Source organism: Muntiacus reevesi, chromosome X (assembly GCF_963930625.1).
Source record: "Muntiacus reevesi chromosome X, mMunRee1.1, whole genome shotgun sequence".
Taxonomy (NCBI): Eukaryota; Metazoa; Chordata; class Mammalia; order Artiodactyla; family Cervidae; genus Muntiacus; species Muntiacus reevesi.
In genome coordinates this window covers 60,493,055-60,502,546 of record NC_089271.1, presented here as the reverse complement: position 1 = coordinate 60,502,546, position 9,492 = coordinate 60,493,055, and positions in this window count along the sequence as shown.

Here is a 9,492-nt window from a genome sequence, read left to right as displayed (position 1 = left end):
TCACTTGATGTGGAAATGAGAATAATTACAACAACTACCCCAAAAATTTGAAGATGAAATCATTCAATATGTAAAAATCAATTAGAATGTTCTCGGTATTTAGGAAGCACTATGTAAATGTTAGTTCCTCTTATTATTGTTGGCCATGTTAAGAAGTTTAAACTTAATTTTCTTTTTCTTTTCATTTTTTTCAACTGGGAGTTCTCTGATGGCTTTTAGATGGAGAGGATATACACAAAACGGTGTTTTAGGGAAATTGACTCAGTAGCAGTGTGAGGAGGATGGCTTCCATGGGAAAGAAAGTAGAGGCATGAAGCAGTATTAGGAGAAAGAGGAGGGCTTCACTAAAGACAATGACAAAAATGTAAAGAGTAAGGGCCACATGTGAAAAAGAATTTGGAGGCAAATTGATCAAATTAGGAAAGAGTTGGGTAAGGGTAATGAAGGAAAGGAAGCTTCATATTCTGTTAGGGGTCACAGGTCAGCTCCGTGTTTGAATGTGCCTTGCCAACTTATGTCCTCCCTTCCTGGTTCTAAATGGAGTGACTTCCCAACTCTGTAATATTTCCTTGCTTTCCTAAAAGATCAGCCTCAGGCCCTTCAGCACAAAGAGGATTTTAAAAATATATTATTGAGGTTTCCTGGGAAAGCTGATAGAATAAAGCTGACCTACAGACTCTTAATCCACTACCACTGCTGCCAGATATCTAACAAAATGAACAAAACAAAATCATAATTAAAAAAAAAAACACTAAAAATTTGAACAACAGCAAAGAGTAAAACTTATAACCATAAAATACCAAAAGTAGCAGCCAAGGATGGAAACTGAAGACCTTGGGACAGTGTTACAAGGTTTCTAACACTGTTCCCACTCCCAGAAGTATCATTTAGGGAAAAAGGCCATTCAACAAAATCCTATAAGTTATCACTAAACCTCACCAATTTAGGGAGTAATCAACAGGAGTTTGGAATGGCCTGGGGGGTGGGAGAAGGGTTGAAGAACAGAGAATTTGAGGAAAAATCCAGAGAAAACCTCCAAGAGGGGAGTTCCAACATTTTATTGCAGGATCTTAGCCAAGGCAGGGATGCTATCAGGACTTGCCATTTTCTGGAGGTTCCTTACTTTGTTATTTCTTAGGAATATTGAGCCAAAACTTTGGAAGTGGAATATATTCCTGGCAGGTGGAAATGGGACATGTATGGATATTTTTTTAAAAATTAGAAGACAGAGATCAGAATCAGGTTCCTCATGAAGACAGGCACAGCTTTAGCTACAGAATAATGGATTGAGCAGACATTCTGCTTTCAAACAAGACCTTGGAAGGGAATATGAAAATGTGATAGATAGGCTGGCAAGGGTGCCATGGAGAATTCAACCAAATTATATCAAAACAAATAGAAGCTCTGGCCAGACCTGGCCACATTAAGCATAAGCGAAGCGAAAAGAAATGGTATGGAGAAGGAAATGGCAACCTACTCCAGTATTCTTGCCTGGGAAATCCCATGGACAGAGGAACCTGGAGGGCTACCATCCATGGGATCGTAGAGTCAGACATGACTTAGCAACTTAAAAACCATGCCAATATACCACCATAACCAGAGGAGAAAAGGAAAGAAATATAGTATACAAACAAGTGATTAAATCCATATAGAGTGGCAATTGCAGTCTTGGGCATTTATCCAGAGAAATAAAAACTTATATTCACACAAAAACCTGTGCAAAAATGTTTCATTGCAGTTTTCCTTATAATAGCCCCAAACTAGAAATAACCCAGATGTACTTCAACAGGCAAATGGTTAAATCAGCTGTGGTACATCCATACCATGGAATACTACTTAGCAATAAAACGAATAGACTGTTGATAAAATAACTTGGTTAGATCTTCAGAAAATTATGCTGAGTGAAAAAAGCCAATCCCCTCCCTTTGTGAGGTAGGAAAGTGTGGCTAAAAATGCAACACAAGTGATCCTTGTGGTGTTGGAACTATTTTGTATACTGACTACCGTGGTAGATACACAAACCTGCACATGACAAAATGCATAGAGGTAAACACATATACATATACGAATGTAAGTAAAACTGGGGAAATCTGAATAAAATATATGAATTGCATCAATGTCAATATTCTGGTTGTGATTTGTACTATAGTTTTCAAGATGTTGCCTTTGGGAGAAACTGGATGAAGAGTGCACAGCATCTCCCTATATTATTTCTTAAGATTGCATGCGAAGCTATAATGATCTTAATAAAAAGTGTAATTAAAATAAAAATATGTGGAAGAAAACACAACCCAAGAAATACAAGAAAATTCTGAGTGTCTTACATGTTAGAACTCCCCCAAAACATGAATTCAATAAATAAGAACTTGAAGACAAGATAATAAACAATAAAATATGGATGTGGCAGAATTAATGAAACATAGAAATAACCTAAATAATAACTATTTCAGAACTAATAAATTAGTTGGAAAGAGTGTGTCTCAAAATAGCCATGACTGAAAATAGAATCACTGACATGGAAGGAAGTATTGTGATAATCATAGTGAATCAAAGCTAAAGGACAAAGGTGTTAATTCAATCATAGACAGGATAATAATCATGGACAATGAAGACAATCTAACTAGGTTAGCCAGGGTTCCTAAAGTCTATGGAGAATTCAACAAATTGTGCAGAAAATGTACTTAGAAATATAATAGAGAAGATTCTCCCTGAAATGAAAGAAGAACCAAATCTCTAGACTGAAAGGACATACTGTGCTCCAGAAAAAATTTAAGTGCGACTGATATTGAGACTTACCATAAGCACGCTTTTGAACATCAAAGATTATAAAAAACTATTCTTCAGTTGTATAGACAGAAAAAAAGTAATATATTTATATGAAAAAAAATCAGCTTGGCTTCAGTCTTTACAGCACTGTTCACTATCAAAAGAAAATGACACAGGTCCATAAAATGTTGAGACAAAGTTTAAGTGAGACTCACAGACATCATACCCAGTCAACCACTTTTTCAAACAAAAAGGCAATAGGCAGTACTCAGCAAGTACAGCATTCAGAGAACCTGGTATGAAATCCAGCCAACCAAGAGAAAAATGAAATTAAAAAACCTGGGAATAGATAAACCATGATAAAAAAATACAGGTAGGGAAGTTCCCTGGCTGTCCAGTGGTTAGGATTCTGCCCTTTCACTGCCATGGGCCTGGGTTCAATCCTTGGTTGGGAACTAAGATCCTGCAAGCCCTGCAGTGTGGCTTAAAACAAACAAACAAATAAAAACCCCAAGAATACAGGTAGAGCATTGAATTCAGTTAAGCAAATAGATATTTATACTATATATACATTCCCTAAATAACTGGGGTGATGCTGGTGGCAAAGCAACATATAAAAGTTAACAACATTGACGGAATAATGTTATAACTAATAAAAATCTGAAGGTTGGAGGAGAGGAGATGAGAGAAGGTATAACGGTGATAATCTTATCTTCCACAGTGTAGAATCAATATCTCCTGAGGTGAAATAATATTTATCCAAAGGTTCGCAATTCCTCTGGTTTCATTTTAGTCTTCTGTTAAATTCAAGTAAAATTAGATTGAATACTTTTTAATAAAATTGGCCTGCACACTATGATTCTATTATCATAAAATCTTTTTTATTTAGCCATCCATCCATCTCTTTTCTGTGTCTGTGCATAGACAGATGTCTCATTAAATATTAACACTGATTATTTTTGGATGGTGGAATTTGGGGTGATCTGTTGCTTTTTTATTTGTATAAAAACAATAACATGATTTTCATTTTATTTTTTTCAGAAGAAAGTAAACTGTATTTGTTCTTTGGTTACACTGGAATCAAATTTTGTCTGGTATGGTATGACATGAGTGGACCATATCAGAACCTTGTATATTTTCACTTCACACAGAAATTTTTTTATGATGTGGTGTGACATCTCTCTGTTATAGGAGAATATGTATTGGTCAATTAAATATGCAGTTAGCACCCACTATGTTTCCATTCCTGTGCTGGGACCTATAGGAGATATGGAGTTGCCACCCTTGAAAGAAATTTCAATTCAGTTGAAGAGATAAGATTCATATTAGGGAGAAGTTTCTAACCAAATGTAGATATGCCAAAGTAAGTGAAAACAGCTCAACAGTTTCAAAAAACCAAACAAATGTCAAATGAGTATTTATATGACAAGAATTATTCTAGGTACAGGCAATACAAAGATGAATAAAACACATTATTTGTACTCAAGGAATTTACAATTCAACTGGGGAGACAAAGTATAAATATATAATTTTATTATAACATGATAATTGCTAAGGTACAAGTATGCCAGTAATGCAATGGGAACAAAAAATTGAACTAAAAAATATAGTTAGGGGGAGGGAAGGATTGCAAGTTTGAGATTAGCAGATGCAAACTATCATACATAGGAATAAACAACAAGGTTTAACTGTTTAGCACAGGGAACTATATCCAATAGCCTGTGACAAACCATATGGAACAGAATATGAAAAAAAGTGTATATATATGTATACTTTACACACACACACACACACAGAGTTGTATGGAGAAGGAAATGGCAACCCACTACAGTACTTTTGCCTGGAGAATCCCATGGACAGAGGAACCTGGTGGGCTACAATCATGGGGTCACAAAGAGTTGGACATGACTGAGCAACACACACACACACACACACGCTTTGCTGTAGGGCAGAAATTAACACATCTTAAATCAGTTACATCTCAACAAAATAAATGTTAAAAAATAGGCAGGATAGCAAGTTGAAAAAAATGTGGTTAATACTAAACCAGGAAAGATAGAAATAGATGAATTGCAAATGGCTTGTGTTTAATTCCGCAAATTGTTTTGTGCTAGACTACTCTTCCTGTTTCCTACAATTTATACCAAGTCATTGAGCCTTTACCTAATGTCATCCTCTACGTGACCATGGTTCTTTGACAGTTCAGCTTGGCAAACATTTGAGGCCCTCTGTGTGTCAAGCTCTGCGCCAGAGATCCAAAAATACAGAAAAAATGCACAGTTCCTTCCTCAAAGAAGGGGAAGAGGAAGAGACTTAACATTTGTCAAATGCGCTCTAGTGCCAGGCTGTATGCTAGGTTTCTTATATTATCTCATTTAATCCTGACAAAAATCTTATGAGATAAATAATGTTATCCTTTTATAAAAGAAAACACTAAAGCTCAGAGAAGTTAAATAACTAGATCTGGACATATCTTGAACAGAGGGTGACATAAAATAGTTTCTGTTTATAGTGAGGTGATTGCATGTTCTCCTTTCAATAGTTAATCTGGCACATTAAATTGAATGATTTTTTAAATATGAAAAGTGCCATATATTAATATTCTGGGGAAAAAACAAACCTAGTATTAAGGTTTTATAACTTGATTGATTGTTGGATTGAATTTACCAGCATTTGCATCTATGTTTATAAGTGAAATTGGCTTGTAATTTGTATTTACTTTGTCAAGTGTTATGGGGTGACATGGTCATATGCTGAAGCCCTAACCTATAGTACCTCAAAATGTAACTATATAGTTGGAGACAGGGCTTTTAAAGGGATGATGAAGGTAAGATAAGGCTGGTGGGGTGGGCCCTAAACTTTCTGCAGGGGATCTTCCCCACCCAAGGATCAAACCCAGGTCTGCTGCATTATGGGTGAATGCTTTACCCTCTGAGACACCAGGGAAGCCCAAACCTAAACTCACTTGTGCTTATAAGAAGAGGAAATTTAGACACATAAGAAGAAATTCAAACACAGAAAAGGGGTCACTTGTGCACAGAGGAAAGACCATGTGAGTACACAATGCGACATAGGTCATCTACAAGTTAAGGAGAGAGGCCTCAGAAGAAATGAAGCCTGCGGACACCTTAATTTTGAACTAATAGCCTCTAGAAGTGTAAGAAAAGAAATTTCTGTTGTTTAAGTTAAAAAAAAAAAAGTAACTGGCTGAAAGTCACACAGCTAATAAGTGGCTGGGTGGATACTTGAATCTGTATTTGTACTCTGGAAAGTGGCCACCTAATGAGAAGAACAGGCATTTATACCTCACAGTTCTCTTCAAGAAGACCTGCCATAAAGGGTATGAATAAAATACTCCAAATTCTTGGAGGAATCTAAAAATACTTCCTCAAAGTGACTCATTTTTTGAAGAATAACGGTGGAACTAGGGCTGAGGGACATTCTAGAAGACAGTAGAAAATGAATTCCTAAGAATACACAGCCACTTATAATGTAATTACTTGAAAATTTTGTTCCATCCCCACAAGGAATCTGAGCTGGAAAAAAAAGTAGTTTTTTTAAAAAATTAATTTCAGCCACGGGTGTACATGTTTCCCCCATCCTGAACTCCCCTCCCTTCTGCCTCCCTCCCCATCTCATTCCTTAGGGTCATTCCAGTGCACCAGCCCTGAGCACCCTGTCTCATGCATCGAACCTGGACTGGCAATCCGTTTCACATATGATAATATACATGTTCCAATGCTATTCTCTCAAATCATCCCACCCTCACCTTCTCCCACAGAGTCCAAAAGACTGTTCTTTACATCTGTCTCCTTTGCTGTCTCGCACATAGGGTCATCATTACTATCTTTGTAGTTTTGTTAGCTATATTTTATCCATTGAACCAGTGAAGTTGCTCAGTCATGTCCGACCCTTTGTGATCCCATGGACTGTAGCCTACCAGGCTCTTCCATCCATGAATTTCCAGGCAAGAGTACTACTGGAGTGGGTTGCCATTTCCTTCTCCAGGAGATCTTCCCAATCTAGGGATTGAACCTAGGTCTCCGGCACTGCAGGCAGACGCTTTACCGTCTGAGCTACCAGGGAATTATTTTATCCATTAAGTCATTAAAAATGTAATTAGCTGTAATTATTACAAGATTCTGGCTGTTTTCTCATCTCTCCACATATCTATGCAATAGCCTTGCTGCATTTTTCTCAAAGTAAAGTCTTGAAAATATTAATTTATACCTTGATCTCCCCTGAGAATGTAGCCAGAGGCTACTCTGGAATGTATCCAGAGACTGGACAAGCAGAATGGTGCCTTTTTTTGTGCCAAGTCACTCTGACACCAGCCATTCTAGCTGGGGATTTCTTTCAGTGACAATCACTCCTCACCTCTGGGTCTATAGAAAACTCCAGATTAGTCTCATTTAGACAAGTGGCCAAAGGACAGTGTTACTACCTTCAACCCCCAGAAGCTGTCCTCCCTGCCCTCTTCCTTCCCAGTCCTCTGCAGTAGAACTTTCCTGAGTGTTTTGAGATCTCTAGGTGTCTCTTTTCTTTTCCTCCAAATTCTGAAAAGTTCCCAAGGCAAACATATCCATTCACCCATTCAGCCATCTGCTCACTCACCCAAATCCACAGTCACATCCATCCACCAATCTACCCACCTACAGTCAATAAATATTCATTAAGAAATTATCATATGCTGGGTATAATGCTGGGTATCTGGGATAGAGATAAGAAACTGACTCTAGAGTGACCAACAGTCCCATATTGTGCAGCACTGGGGTGGGGTGGGGGAGCTCCCAGGATATGATATTTTCAGTGCTAAAATCAGGAAAGCCCTGGCAAACCAGGATGACTTGGCCACCCTATGCTTCTCTCAATCGAATGGGAATACAAGCAACTATGATCAAACCAAAAAGACAGTGTTTTATTCATCACCAACTCCAGTACACGAAAGAATGTCTAACACTTAACGAGGATGAATAGCAGTTGACTGATCAGTGGCAGGAATGATTGACAAAAATGCTGTAAGAGAATGCTTTGGGAAGGTAGATCCATTATTTAGCAAATACTTATCACGGGCTTGCTATGTTGACCAGTACAGTGCTAAACACTAAAGATACAATGATGAGTAAAACCAGACATGGTCCCTGCCTTTATTGGTGCTTACAGTATAAGAAAAAAATTGATATTTAAATAGTACACCAAAATCAGAGGATACTTTGGGACCACATTGTGGGAGAACTTTCCCCAGTCAGTTGATCAGGTAAGACAATTCTAGCGGAAGTAATATTTAAACTGAGACTTTAAAAAAAAAAAAAGAATGAGTAAGAAAGAAGGTGGGTAGGGAGTGGAAGAAAGTTAAAAGATTTAGGTCAAATGAGTTCTGGAAAGAGACTTTCCATGTGAGAAGATGTGGCTGTAACAGCAACTCCAGCTTCATCCTCTGAGGTTTCATTTTCCCCCCACAGTATTATTTCACTTTAATACCAAAATGTATTTCTCTTTAGATAGTCCACTCAGGGGTCGAGTCTTCTATGAGGACTCTCTTCTTTCAGACTGATTTGAGCATTCCATCTGAGGAGGTCCAGCTACATGTCACCAAAACATGTTTTCAAATCTCCTTCTCAGCATAGCACTAGACTATATTTCTCAGCCCTCCTGCATCTAGATGGGGCCACATGACCACATGCTGTGTTACTTTTGCCACAAAATGGTTATGAAAAGGTATATTTTCTCCAATCAGGCTCTCTCTCCCCATATGCCAGCTAGGTGATGCTTAACAGTCTTTAGTAGAGGATGGAACAGGCCTGGCTCTCTAAATGACTTTGTGGAGTAGAGCCTCCCTTCCCAAGCTGACCCTCAATAAACCTGAACATGAGCTAGAAATAGTTTATTCTTAACTATTCTTAACACACACATTTTTTGTGTGTGTTAAGTCCCTTATGTTTGGGAGTTCATATGTTACAGGAAGCGGCCCTACGTACCTTAACTATTACACCATTCTCTACCCTGATCATATTTATCTCTGCACCATTTAAAATCATGCAATGTACTTACTTGCTTACAGGAATGTCTCATCTATTAGAATCTAAGTTCCTTGATATGTCTTACTCCTCTTTGAATCCTTAGCACGTAGTATAGTGTCTAGCACATGTAAGTACTTAACTATTTGGTGAATGAGTGAATAAATGAGTGCATGATGCTTAACTCTCTGGGGGATTTCCACTCTCCCTTTAAAAATCAGGCCCACAATGGGAAAAGCCCCATTCTCTGTTTTTCCTTAGTGTAGCTTCCATTCTCTGAAGGAATTTTACTAAATCCTAAGAGAAAACAGAAAATAATTATAGAAAATAGTAACAACAGAGTCAGGTTTCTATACCACAGGTTTTGAATTTCGCAAGCCCAGTAAAAGCAGTGAAAAGTTTTCTTTACAGAAATGAAACTATGCCATTTGCAGCAATGTGAATGGATCTGGAGATTATCATACTAAGTGAAGTAAGTCAGACAAAGACAAATATCATGTGATATCACTTATATGTGGACTCTAAAAAAAACGATACAATTGAACTTATTTACAAGCAGAATCACAGACTTCGGAAACAAATTTATGGTTACCAAAGGGGAAATAAGGGGAAGGATAAATTTGAAGTTTGGGGTTAACATATACACACTACTATATATAAAATAAATAAACAACAGGGACCTACTGTATAGCACAGGGAAATATATTCA